The sequence below is a fragment of the Lissotriton helveticus genome, chromosome 1_1 (genome assembly GCF_964261635.1).
Source record: "Lissotriton helveticus chromosome 1_1, aLisHel1.1, whole genome shotgun sequence".
NCBI classification, from domain to species: Eukaryota; Metazoa; Chordata; class Amphibia; order Caudata; family Salamandridae; genus Lissotriton; species Lissotriton helveticus.
The window spans coordinates 1993604191-1993619600 of NC_136057.1; positions in this window are offsets into that span (position 1 = coordinate 1993604191).

Consider the following 15410-nt stretch of genomic DNA (forward strand, 5'->3'; position numbering starts at 1 on the left):
AATGTAACAGTAATAGAGATTAGACAAATGCTAGATTCCCTTAAAGAAGCTAGTACTAGAACAGATCAACCAACAACTGCTATTCTGAAACGGTGTGCAGTCTAAATATCGCGTTTTTTATTTCGAATGGACATAATATCGACTCCAGAATATCGATATGGCATTAATATCGAGGTAAGTAATATCGAAGTATTTTTTATCGATTTTTATGTATGTTAAAAAATATCGATAGTAAAAATATCGAGTATGTAATATCGTTAGTAAAAAATATCGATTTTTTTTGTAGTTAAAAAATATCGAAAGTTGTGTTATCGACAGTCATGATATCGACTGTCATGATATCGACTAATAATATGGATATAAATAATATCTAATAGTTAAATGTACACTGTTTTTATGTTTTATAAATACATTTATTGTTAAAATATATGTTATTTATTTATTTATTTATATAGAAATAATTTAAAAAATAATTAATAATTTTAATAAATAATTCAAATACTATAATAATTTCTAGGAGCGGGTAGTGGGTTTTTAGGGGAATAGGGTGGGAAGTATTTTAAATATAATTAATTAAATATGTAAATTTATTAATTGGTATTAATATTGAAATAATTGTTAATTCATTTTTTTTAAAATATATAATATTTAATTGGTAATTAATTAAATTAAATACATTATTTGCTAATTATGTTCATTCAAATAATTTATGTTATGTAGCGGGTTGTGGGTTTATAGGGGGATAGGGTGGGAAGTAATTTAATTATAAATAATTAAATATGTAAATTAATTAATTGGTATTAATATTAAATTAATTGTTAATTAATTAAAATATGTTATTTTATATATAATTTAATTGGTAATTAATTTAATTTAATTGAATAATTGCTAATAATGAAAAAGTAAATATTTTATGTCATGTAGCGGGTTGTGGGTTTATAAGGGAATAGGGTGGGAAGTAATTTAATTTTAAATAATTAAATATGTAATTTTCTTAATTGGTAGTTAAATGTAAATAATTGTTACTTAAATCATATATTTAAATCATATCAAATTTAATTGGTAAATAATTTAATTTATTAATAGCTAATTATGTGAATTTATAAATTTTATGTCATGTAGTGGGTTGTGGGTTTATAGGGGAATAGGGTGGGAAGTATTTTTATTATAATTATTTACAAAAGCTTAAATTATTAATTGGTAGTAATAATTTAATAATTGTCAATTAAATAATGTATTGAAATGATATAAATTTAAATTGGTAATTAATATAATTTTATTAAGTAATTGCTAATTATGTTATTTTAAATAATGTATGTGATGTAGGGGGTTGTGAGTTTATAGGGGAATTGGGTGGGAAGTAATTTAATTATAATCAATTAAATATGTAAAATTATTAATTGGTAGTAATATTTAATTAAATGTTAATTAAAAAATTAATGTTCATTAATTAAAATATAATTGGTAAATTATTTTATCTAATTGATTATTAGCTAATTATGTTACATAAATGTTTTCCTTTTCTGTAGTGGGTTGTCTGTTTATATGGGAATAGAGTGGGAAGCAATATAATAATAAATAAGGAAAAAATAATATTTACTTAAGGTATACAACGTTTAGCACACAACGTTTAAAATGCAATACCTTTACAATTAAACTTTTACAACGCTAAAACCATAGCGACGCATGTATTTAGATCAAATGTTTTTAGTTTGCAGGTATTTTTACAACGCATACCATTACAATGTAAGTGTTGGTAAGTATATAATTATATTTAAAATCTTATAGCTTTGGATTGTTGGGTAAAGGGGTATTTTTAGGGTTCAGGATCAGTTTTCAGTTTGTGGGTAAAGGGGTATTTTAAGGGGTGAGGGTCAGTTTTTAGTTTTTCGCTAAAGGGGTATTTTTAGGGTTCAGGGTCAGTTTTCTGTTTGTGGGTAAAGGGGTATTTTTAGGGTTCAGGGTCAGTTTTCAGTTTGTGGGTAAAGGGGTATTTTTAGGGTTCAGGGTCAGTTTTCAGTTTTTGGGTAAAGGGGTATTTTTAGGGTTCAGGGTCAGTTTTCAGTTTGTGGGTAAAGGGGTATTTTTAGGGTTGAGGGTCAGTTTTCAGTTTCTTGCTAAAGGGGTATTTTTAGGGTTCAGGGTCAGTTTTCAGTTTGTGGGTAAAGGGGTATTTTTAGGGTTGAGGGTCAGTTTTCTGTTTCTTGCTAAAGGGGTATTTTTATGGTTCAGGGTCAGTTTTCAGTTTGTGGGTAAAGGGGTATTTTAAGGGGTGAGGGTCAGTTTTTAGTTTTTCGCTAAAGGGGTATTTTTAGGGTTCAGGGTCAGTTTTATGTTTGCGGGTAAAGGGGTATTTTTAGGGTTCAGGGTCAGTTTTCAGTTTGTGGGTAAAGGGGTATTTTTAGGGTTCAGGGTCAGTTTTCAGTTTTTGGGTAAAGGGGTATTTTTAGGGTTCAGGGTCAGTTTTCAGTTTGTGGGTAAAGGGGTATTTTTAGGGTTGAGGGTCAGTTTTCAGTTTCTTGCTAAAGGCGTATTTTTAGGGTTCAGGGTCAGTTTTCAGTTTGTGGGTAAAGGGGTATTTTTAGGGTTGAGGGTCAGTTTTCTGTTTCTCGCTAAAGGGGTATTTTTAGGGTTCAGGGTCAGTTTTCAGTTTGTGGGTAAAGGGGTATTTTTAGGGTTCTGGGTCAGTTTTTAGTTTTTGGGTAAAGGGGTATTTTTAGAGTTCAGGGTCCGTTTTCATTTTGTGGGTAAATGGGTATTTTTAGGGTTCAGGGTCAGTTTTCAGTTTGTGGGTAAAGGGGTATTTTTAGGGTTCTGGGTCAGTTTTTAGTTTTTGGGTAAAGGGGTATTTTTAGAGTTCAGGGTCAGTTTTCATTTTGTGGGTAAAGGGGTATTTTTTGGGTTCAGGGTCAGTTTTCAGTTTGTGGGTAAAGGGGTGTTTTTAGGGTTCAGGGTCAGTTTGGGGTTTTAGGGTAGAGGGGTAAAGGGTAAAAATAAGGTCAATTTACATTTTCTAAAAATTAATTAATTTTTAATACTTGTTATTAAATTATTTTCAATTAATTTACATTAAATAATATATTATATAAGTATAAATACTTATGTTGTAATGCTTTGTAAAAACATTTGTTGTAAATAAATGCGCTGTAATGCTATTTGCGTTGTGAAAATTTTGTTGTAAAGGTATGCGTTGTAAAAGTATGTGTTCAAACGTCATACATCTTTTATTTTATTGTATTTAATAGAAAAAAATTTACATTTAATTTATAATTATCAAAATAATTATTGGTAATTAGTTCTAAATTAGTAGTAATAGGTAAGTAATAGAAATAACGATAGTTATTTAGTAATTTGGATATATTAATTATTATGTTAAATTAAATAGTTAATCATTTGTTAACAAAATTATATTGATAATATTTTGTTATTTATTTATTAATATATGAAGTATTTACTTTCCCTACTGTTGCACCCATTGGAGTGGAAATAGTAATTAGTATGGGTTCAGTGTCCAGCACCTTCCATGACTTTACAATTGGTTAAATGGGAATTGTAATTTGTATGGTTTTAATGTGTAGTATTGTTTTGTAAGTTTATAATTGGTGCAGTGGAAATAAGAAAACATTTTTTATATAAAAAATTATTATTGGTAGGATACTATAATAAAGTTTTTACATTACATAGAAAAATTTTGTTTTAATTATAATTATTGTTATTGTACTACTTAAAAGATTAATACATTTTTACAAATATTAAAATTTAAAATGCATTTTTATATAAAATATTTCATATGCAATTTATATATAATATATATATATATTTATATAAAAAACTCATCGCCCTAGCCTATGTTCCACTAACAGATGTAACTGAGCACTATAACTTATTAATAGACAGCCCCTACTATAAAAGAAACGAAGAAAGACTAAGCCCAATGCTTGACTACTTCGAAGACACATGGGTAGGAAGGCTACACAGATCAGGCCATAGAAGACAACCCAAATACCAAATAGCTTGGTGGAATATCTACCTTAGCACACTAAATAAGGAAGCTAAAACAAACAATGCAGTTGAAGGATGGCACAATGCCTTCCAAGCAACTACAGGCCGAGGAACGCCTACCCTTCACAAATTAATACAATCCTTACAAAAAGAACAAAGTTACCAGGAGCTCCGAATGGAGCAATCAGTAACTTTGATCGGACCTAAACTCACCAAAGAAACTAAAAAAATGTATAACACACTCCAAAGTCAAGTTACCCTCTATCCAACTAGCAAAGGACTAGAATATCTATCAATGATTGCCAAAACTATTCTTTAAAACATTACATAACTATACACATTAAATTAAGCATTTTTTTTCTAAAATCCTTGATTTTAACATGTAACAATTTGCAATTAAATTATCAAATACATAATATTAACATATATAAAATGTATTTAGATAATGTATTTACAAAATGTTACATACAACGTAAGTAAAGCAAAATTTAAAACAGTTTACCCACCCATAAAATTATTAGAAAATACTTACATTTCTGTTGCAGCTTCAAACGTAATCCAATTCCAAACAATCCATACGACACCATTTCAAAAACCCATACAATCCATGGAAGCCCCAAAAAAAATGCAAAAATACAAGCAAATCCATAGTGACTCCTTTCCAATGTAATAGACACAAGATACGATAGAAAACCCGAAAAAAGTACTGTTGAAAAAAAAACGCTCCAGGAAAACTTGAAATCCAAAAAAATTGTGTGCAAAAATAAGAGTATATAATACTCGTCACACAACTCTGATCGAAAAAGAAGGACCTCCTCAAAAACAGTAAAACGCGACGATAACCTGGAAAAAATAAAATACATACCCACCCACACAAAAACACCCATACATATATAAATACACATATTTGTACACCAAACATATTATCTTAGTAACATTTAAACATATTACCTCACCTCACACACCTACAACTAAAACGCGGTAAAAATCAAATATCGTACACTCTACCTAACACCAAACACACAATCTTCTCTTAATAGCCCTATCTACATAAACGTAAACACACCACACATACACTAACAATAACTTCATTAACTTGTAAAATACAATTAAAACAAACTTACCCTCTCTAACGCGAAGCAGCATCCAAACGCGATCTGTTGAAGCACCAAATAGGCCTTTGTAACATTACGCGGTTAAAAAGTAGTCCCTGTATACAGCAAAATCCTCTTTAATTTCTATATTCCAACACTTAAAAAAATACACTGAGGGGTCGATTCCGATCCGGTAAAATCCCCGTCCGTACGATTCGTATCCGGAGCCGTTTCCGTACGACTCGTACGGACGACGTACGACCGGACGATTCCGATCCCGATCGTCCGACCCGGGCGCGATTCGTACGGTACACGTCGATTCGTACGGAAAAGCGCACGATCACCTACACACCGTACGGCGCGTACCCCCCATGATCGCAGGGGTACGCGCCGTACCCCTGTGATCATGCGGGGTACGTGCCGTACACCCAGCGTACATGGGGTACGTGCCATACACCCACCGTACATGGGGTACGGTGCGTACCCCATGTACGCTGGGTGTACGGCACGTACCCCGCATGATCACAGGGGTACGGCGCGTACCCCCTGCGATCATGGGGGGTACGTGCCGTACCGGGGGGGGGCGTTTCGTACCTGTTTCGGCGCGAACTCTGCGTTTACGACGGTTTTCGGCTCCCGTAGGAAAAGGGTCGTACGGCGCGTACCCGACACGGATCGTACTTGCTGGGTCGTAAAAACCAGCCGCGAACCGTAGTGATGTCGCGTACAGCCGGTTCCGAGTGAAACTCGTACGGAGATCTGAGTCGTACGGAGTCCTGTACGACTCGTACGGAGTTTGGCACCTGGTACGGATCGTACTTCGTCGTACGTACGGGACGTCTACGGGTAGGATTCGTATGGGGAAAAAACTCTCCGTACGACGATTCGGAGCGCATTTTACCGGATCGGAATCGACCTGTGAGTATTATATTAAGTGTAAATAATTATTTAAATAGTAGAAAATTATTTCTTAAATATTCATTCCTTTCAAATAATTATTCAACTGTTATATGATACTTTAAATAATATTTGATGATTTATATATACATTTTGAAAATAATCTATATGTTAAAAAAAATTGCATCTATAACTTTGTTACAAATAATTTGTTTATAAAAATAGCAAATATTAGTTGAAACATTATGTATGTATATAAAAATGTATTTTTGTGTTTATCTATGTAAAAATTAATATTATAAATATTTTCAATATTCATAATATTAATTTAAAAAAAATATGATTTCTTTGTAAAAACTAAAATGTAACTGTTATAAAAAAATTGTACATATTTATCTATGACAATATATTCAATGTGTATGTGAATAAAATATTTGTTATTAAATGAAAAGTACATATTACCAATTTGTTTCTTTAACTATTTAAATTACAATATATGTTAATAAACATAAAAATATGTTAATATCATTTATGTGTTAAAAACATATATATGCACTTCATATATTTTTTGGGATAGTAAAAACTGTTTAGTTAAAAATTTCAATTGAAATAAAAAATAAATCTCTACTTACAATTTATTTTTTAAATGTTAATAAACTGTTTTTCATTTATTGCATTTAACCCTGTATATGTTTCCTTCTTTATTATTGTATATAAATATTAATTGCATATGAAATATTTTATATAAAAATGCATTTTAAATTTTAATATTTGTAAAAATGTATTAATCTTTTAAGTAGTACAATAACAATAATTATAATTAAAACAAAATTTTTCTATGTAATGTAAAAACTTTATTATAGTATCCTACCAATAATAATATTTTATATAAAAATGTTTTCTTATTTCCACTGCACCAATTATAAACTTACAAAACAATACTACACATTAAAACCATACAAATTACAATTCCCATTTCACCAATTGTAAAGTCATGGAAGGTGCTGGACACTGAACCCATACTAATTACTATTTCCACTCCAATGGGTGCAACAGTAGGGAAAGTAAATACTTCATATATTAATAAATAAATAACAAAATATTATCAATATAATTTTGTTAACAAATGATTAACTATTTAATTTAACATAATAATTAATATATCCAAATTACTAAATAACTATCGTTATTTCTATTACTTACCTATTACTACTAATTTAGAACTAATTACCAATAATTATTTTGATAATTATAAATTAAATGTATTTTTTTTTCTATTAAATACAATAAAATAAAAGATGTATGACGTTTGAACACATACTTTTACAACGCATACCTTTACAACAAAATTTTCACAACGCAAATAGCATTACAGCGCATTTATTTACAACGAATGTTTTTACAAAGCAAATACCTTTACAACGCATAGCATTACAACATAAGTATTTATAATTATATAATATATTATTTAATGTAAATTAATAGAAAATAATTTAATAAAAGTATTAAAAATTTATTAATTTTTAGAAAATTTAAATTGACCTTATTTTTACCCTTTACCCCTCTACCCTAAAACCCCAAACTGACCCTGAACCCTAAAAACACCCCTTTACCCACAAACTGAAAACTGACCCTGAACCCAAAAAATACCCCTTTACCCACAAAATGAAAACTGACCCTGAACTCTAAAAATACCCTTTTACCCAAAAACTAAAAACTGACCCAGAACCCTAAAAATACCCCTTTACCCACAAACTGAAAACTGACCCTGAACCCTAAAAATACCCCTTTACCCACAAAATGAAAACTGACCCTGAACTCTAAAAATACCCCTTTACCCAAAAACTAAAAACTGACCCAGAACCCTAAAAATACCCCTTTACACACAAACTGAAAACTGACCCTGAACCCTAAAAATACCCCTTTAGCAAGAAACTGAAAACTGACCCTCAACCTTAAAAATACCCCTTTACCCACAAACTGAAAACTGACCCTGAACCCTAAAAATACCCCTTTACCCAAAAACTGAAAACTGACCCTGAACCCTAAAAATACCCCTTTACCCACAAACTGAAAACTGACCCTGAACCCTAAAAATACCCCTTTACCCACAAACAGAAAACTGACCCTGAACCCTAAAAATACCCCTTTAGCGAAAAACTAAAAACTGACCCTCACCCCTTAAAATACCCCTTTACCCACAAACAGAAAACTGACCCTGAACCCTAAAAATACCCCTTTAGCGAAAAACTAAAAACTGACCCTCACCCCTTAAAATACCCCTTTACCCACAAACTGAAAACTGACCCTGAACCCTAAAAATACCCCTTTAGCAAGAAACTGAAAACTGACCCTCAACCCTAAAAATACCCCTTTACCCACAAACTGAAAACTGACCCTGAACCCTAAAAATACCCCTTTACCCAAAAACTGAAAACTGACCCTGAACCCTAAAAATACCCCTTTACCCACAAACTGAAAACTGACCCTGAACCCTAAAAATACCCCTTTACCCACAAACAGAAAACTGTCCCTGAACCCTAAAAATACCCCTTTAGTGAAAAACTAAAAACTGACCCTCACCCCTTAAAATACCCCTTTACCCACAAACTGAAAACTGATCCTGAACCCTAAAAATACCCCTTTACCCAACAATCCAAAGCTATACGATTTTAAATATAATGATATACTTACCAACACTTACATTGTAATGGTATGCGTTGTAAAAATACCCGCAAACTAAAAACATTTGATCTAAATACATGCGTTGCTATGGTTTTAGCGTTGTAAAAGTTTAATTTTAAAGGTATTGCATTTTAAACGTTGTGTGCTAAACGTTGTATACCTTAAGTAAATATTATTTTTTCCTTATTTATTATTATATTACTTCCCACTCTATTCCCATATAAACAGACAACCCACTACAGAAAAGGAAAAAATTTATGTAACATAATTAGCTAATAATCAATTAGATAAAATAATTTACCAATTATATTTTAATTAATGAACATTAATTTTTTAATTAACATTTAATTAAATTTTACTACCAATTAATAATGTTACATATTTAATTGATTATAATTAAATGACTTCCCACCCTATTCCCCTATAAACTCACAACCCCCTACATCACATACATTATTTAAAATAACATAATTAGCAATTACTCAATAAAATTATATTAATTACCAATTTAAATTTATATAATTTCAATACATTATTTAATTGACAATTATTAAATTAATACTACCAATTAATAATTTAAGCTTTTGTAAATAATTATAATAAAAATACTTCCCACCCTATTCCCCTATAAACCCACAACCCACTACATGACATAAAATTTATAAATTCACATAATTAGCTATTAATAAATTAAATTATTTACCAATTAAATTTTATATGATTTAAATATATGATTTAAGTAACAATTATTTACATTTAACTACCAATTAAGAAAATTACATATTTAAATATTTAAAATTAAATTACTTCCCACCCTATTCCCCTATAAACCCACAACCCGCTACATGACATAAAATATTTACTTTTTCATTATTAGCAATTATTCAATTAAATTAAATTAATTACCAATTAAATTATATATAAAATAACATATTTTAATTAATTAACAATTAATTTAATATTAATACCAATTAATTAATTTACATATTTAATTATTTATAATTAAATTACTTCCCACCCTATTCCCCTATAAACCCACAAACCGCTACATAACATAACTTATTTGAATGAACATAATTAGCAAATAATGTATTTAATTTAATTAATTACCAATTAAATATTATATATTAAAAAAAAAAAATTAACAATTATTTAAATATTAATACCAATTAATAAATTTACATATTTAATTAATTATATTTAAAATACTTCCCACCCTATTCCCCTAAAAACCCACTACCCGCTCCTAGAAATTATTATAGTATTTGAATTATTTATTAAAATTATTAATTATTTTTTAAATTATTTCTATATAAATAAATAAATAAATAACATATATTTTAACAATAAATGTATTTATAAAACATAAAAACAGTGTACATTTAACTATTAGATATTATTTATATCCATATTATTAGTCGATATCATGACAGTCGATATCATGACTGTCGATAACACAACTTTCGATATTTTTTAACTACTAAAAAAATCGATATTTTTTACTAACGATATTACATACTCGATATTTTTACTAGCGATATTTTTTAACATACATAAAAATCGATAAAAAATACTTCGATATTACTTACCTCGATATTAATGCCATATCGATATTCTGGAGTCGATATTATGTCCATTCGAAATAAAAAACTCGATATTTAGACTGCACACCCTATCTACCTTATCGAAGGCTGTTGAAAAGACAATGAAAGCCATGAATACATTTGAGTTGAGAGAGATTGTATATTTTTCCTCAATTAATTTCAACATCGAAATATTATCTAGCATGGAATGATTTTTTCTAAAGCCTGCTTGCTCAATGGGGAGAACCTTCTTCTCTGCCACCCATTCCATGAGGTGATCGAGGATGCTGCGTGTGAAAATGTTCTCCGTCGCATCCAATAAGGCTATTTGCCGATAATTACCTGGAAGTGATCTAGGGCCCTTTTTTGTACAGAGGAATTAAAATACTACCCGATCAAGACGGAGGGGTCTTCCCATTGGAGTAGCAGAAATTAAATAGTGGAGCTAGATAAGTAGCCCACAAAATTGGCTCCTTTTTAATTACCGACATGGGAATTTCATCAGGACCCATTGCTCCCGAGCCTCTCAGTTTTTTAATGGCTCCAACCACTTCATCAACAGAATGAATGTAATTGGGAACAGGAGTTTTGGACTGATCGGCTTGCATAATATCAAATCTGCAGGAATTAAGATTTGCAGAACACAGTTCTAGCAAATTAAGTTTCCATTTCTCTTCTTTTATGGGTATTGGGAGGGATTTCACTCTAGTGCCACAGCAGTCGGCAATTATTTCCCAATACCTTTTGGAGTTATTTTGTTAGGCTGCCTCTTTTAACTGTATCCATGCGCCAGCTTCCTTTATTTGCCTTAGGGAGCATTTCTTCCTCTGTCTTTTCCTCTTTAGTAGGTATAATATATTAGTTCGCTCATGCGAAAAGTAGACGAACTGGGCCCTCACTAGTTTATTTATTTCTCTTTTTGCAGAGAGCAATGGGTTAACATATGATCTCCGTTTAACAGGAGCATGTGTTGGTTTGCAGGATTTTACCAAAAGGCCTATGTTATGGGAAAAGGCTTTGAGTAAATCTAGTTGGAAATAGTCACTCTTGGCTGTTACTAAGTGCTGCTGGTCTCTTATTAGTGTTGATAGGTGCACTTTTAATTTAGCTGTCGCATGAGAGTTCCAGTGAATTCTGACATTTGTTAAATTGAACACTACTGGGTCACCTTTGAAGTTCCAGGGGCCAACCTTATCACAAGTGAAATCAAATTTAAAACAGATCAGCATATGGTCACTAGAATTATTTCCCAGGACTTTCATATTTGTAAGTTTATGCTCATTTCCTGGCCACCTGGTCGGTAGTAGGGTTGTGTTGCAGCCACCTGGTGCGTCGGCGATGTGATCTCCAGGTCAACCAATCTGCAATTTGTTGGTCCGCCACCTGTGGCATCGCCAGGCCCTAGGCGTGTAGCCATGCCCAGTCGTCCTCGAGAGTCGAGAAGAAGTGGGTCTCCTTCGCCTCTATGACCTTGAGCTTTGCAGGGAAGAGGAGTGTGTGTTTCAATCCAAGACTCTGCAACTGCTGCTTTACTGATGCTTAGAAGTTGCAGCGCCACTGCACCTCAGCAGTGAAGTCCGGATAGATATTAATGGTAGAATCTTCAAACTGCCAGGGGCCCTCATCCTGAACAGTTGAAGGATCAAGTCCCTGCGCTGAAGTTCAGGCAGTTCGAGCTGGACTGTTACCATTGGGCACAGGGTCAAGACTGATTTGCATATGGCTGGGTCCAAACTGGAATGGCATGGTGAGCAACAAAATGATGGATTTAGGTCCAGATATCTGTACTGAGTTGAATGTATGACATTGTTCTGCATTCTGTACATCGTTTTTGTGTTTATCACCCTGAGTGGGACGGGTATGCCCAGACGTGGGTCCCGTGCTCTCCATGCCACTGGAGTCAAGCTATCCTGGCTGATTAGGGCTGAAAGCCCGAACCCAGTCCTAGGATGCCTGTTTCCAGTCCAGGGAGGACCTGGCCTGGCAGTTCGGGCTGGACTGTTCCCATTGGGCACGGGGTCAAGACTGATTTGCATATGGCTGGGTCCAAACTGGAATGGCATGTTGAGCAAAAAAACAATGGATTTAAGCCCAGATCTCTGTACTGGGGAGAATGTATGACATTGTTCTGCACACTGTCCATCAATTATTGTTTTTGCTGAAGTTCAGGAGGCCGCTATCACCGGACACGATGAAGCCCCCAGTGGGGGAGGACGACCTTGCAGGTGGTGTGCTTGCTCAATCGAGAAGTAATTTGGTACCTTGCCAGACAACACGTGGACACCAGCCACTGCTCAAGGAAAAGTTCCACAATCAGGCCCTCCGAATGCTCTGCGAAGCCCAAGAAGCATACATTGTTGTGACGCGATTCCCCCTCAACATCCTCTGCCTTCTGTTGCAAGGTGTTGATGTCTGCCTGCATCCCCTGTATTTGAGATTGTAACTCTTGTACCATGAGACACAGCAAGATTAAAGCGGACGGTGACGTTCACCCTTTTTGCCAGTTTCCGGTGATCCACTCAAAGTCGGCCAATGTCCAGGGAAACTGCATCAATCTTAGATTTCAAGCAGTGGCATAATGAAACTTCAGGAGGCCCCTGCAAAGTTCATTGAAGGGGGCCCCCATGCCCCGGACCCACTCACAAGCTTTAGGGCCATGGGCCTCACCGCCTGCGCACAGTGCCGGAGGATGCTAGTTTTACACCACTGATTCCAAGGTGCTTTGAGTGTCCAAAATGGCTTGCAGGATCTTATCGAACTTCCTCGAATGACTGTCCAGGGTGGCCTCCAGGCTGCACAGAGCGCCATCCTCCTTCTCCATCCCACTGTCTCACGATGCAGGGTTCTCATCAGGCAAGGATGGGATCCAGGTCTACCTAGGCTTCACTTTTGCTGTGGTGTGAGGCAAAGAGCAAACATACAAGTGACACTGCAGCCATCTGGGGGCCTCTTAGATTTCCCATGAACACCAAAACAAGGGCCACACATTCGCCAGCCGACAGGCCATCACTCCCAAAATATGTATCTGACTGCAGTTCAAGCCACTGCGTATCTCCAAATCTGCAATGCTAAATCTAGAGTATGGTTCCTGGCCCCAGGACTTCCGGGCAGAGTAGGTGGGCCCCACTCCTCCGTTAGTGCCACACTGCTCTCCAGTACTCTCTCACAGCACTATGGGCCCCAACAGGGACTGTCAGGAGCCGCTGCACTCAATGGCTTCCAGGCAACCATCACCAGTTGGGATCTAACAGGGTATCAGCCCCCCCCCCCCTCGGTGGGCCAATCCCCATCCATGGCCCCACACGAAAGAAGACATATCAGCCACCACCGCCTCACACATGTGCTCGATTCTGGGGGTAAGTTCCAATAGGGGGCCACAACAGCCACGATCAGCAGCACTCCCACTCTGCCTCGCCTAGGTCCACCATTGTCCACATTTCACTGGGCTCCAAGGGGGTAAGGTGGGACGTTGAGCCCCAGGCACTACTCCTCTGCCACGTGCTGCCCAGCAGGGGCCCCCTCTGCATAATGTTGCATCGCTCGTAGCGATATTCTGTTTCGTGGGTTGTGCTCACAATGGTGCGTAGCCATGGGGGTGTGTGGTGAACTCTCCTCGCCTACATCACTGCTCATGGTTTGGCCCGAATAGCACGGGAGTCAGTGAATAAATGGCTGTGTGCGTGCGCCCGGCATCAGAGCTGAGGCACGCGAGCAATACTAAACATCATGCTGTGTGTACTCCTTCATTAACGGCCTATGCCACGCGGCCAGCGCTGAATTCATCGCACTTATTAGCTCAATATAGATCCTCGGTCTGGGACCTCAGTATTCAAAGCCCAGACACAACATTCGGTGACGAGGGTGGGATATCCTCAACTCGTCCTTGATGAACAGTCCAGATACATCACAACATTTTCCATGCATGTCGGATTGAGACGTTACAAGAGGTTACGTTTTGGGATATCGAGCGCAGCTGAGGTGTTCCAAAATACCATTAGAGAACTTTTTGCTGACCTCCCATGAGTAGTTAATGTCAGTGATGACATTCTGGTCCATGCAAAATCCATACAGGAACACAACAGTCAGCTGAGACAGGTGTTCCAAAGAATACAAGACTCTGGGCTTACGCTACATAAAGACAAATGCGAGTTCCTTCAACATAGGCTGAAGTTCTTTATATATATATATTTGCAGCAGAAGCGGTTGCTCCTGACCCTGAAAAAGTAAAGGACATCAAAGAGACTCAGGCTCCCACCAATGTGACAGAAATGTGCAGCTTCCTGGGGATGGTCAACTACTGCAGTAGATTTATCATGGACTTAGCCTCGCTGACCATGCCATTGAGAGAGCTGACCAAAGCATCTGTTCCGTGGGTATGGGGCCCGGAACAAGAGACTGCCTTTCAAGCTACCAAAGACGCACTGTCAAGCACCACCATGCTGAGATATATTGATCCAAGGCAGCAGGCTCAAGTTGACGCTGGCCCAAAAGGTCTGGGAACTGCTCTCCTACAATGGCCCAAGGAGGAAGATGAGTGGGCTACAGTGGCATTTGCGAGCAGCTCACTGACTGCTACCGAACAAAGGTATTCCCAAATAGAAAAAGAAGCAATTGCAATGCATTGGGGATGCCGGCACTTCCATTCATGTGTATATGGAAAACCGTTCCTGGTAACCACTGACCAGAAGCCTCTTATTCCTCGATTCACCGGAATAGCTTCAAAACCACCACCTCGCATAGAAAAATAGATCATGCAGTTGCAGGAATAAAATTGTAAGATTGAACACCACCCAGTAACAAGCAATCCAGCAAACTGTCTGTCTCGTCATCCCAGAGAAGCTACACTTCTAAGCGCCTATCCGAACGGGTGCCTGCTCCGGGGTCACGGTTGGTGATTCCCTCAACCCTAGTGAACAGAGTGGTTGGGTTAGCACATGGTGGACACCGGGGAATGGTAAAGACCAAAGGCAGACTCAGAACTAAGGTATGATTTCCTCTTATGGATGACAAAGTGGAAGAGGTGGGAGATCCTGTCAGTGGTGTCAAGCGACTAGTGAACCGATTCCTCCAGCACCTAATGTGAGAACGACGACCCGAAGGCTCATGGCTGAGTGCAAGCATGGATTTTGGGAGTTTCCCGGATAGGAGA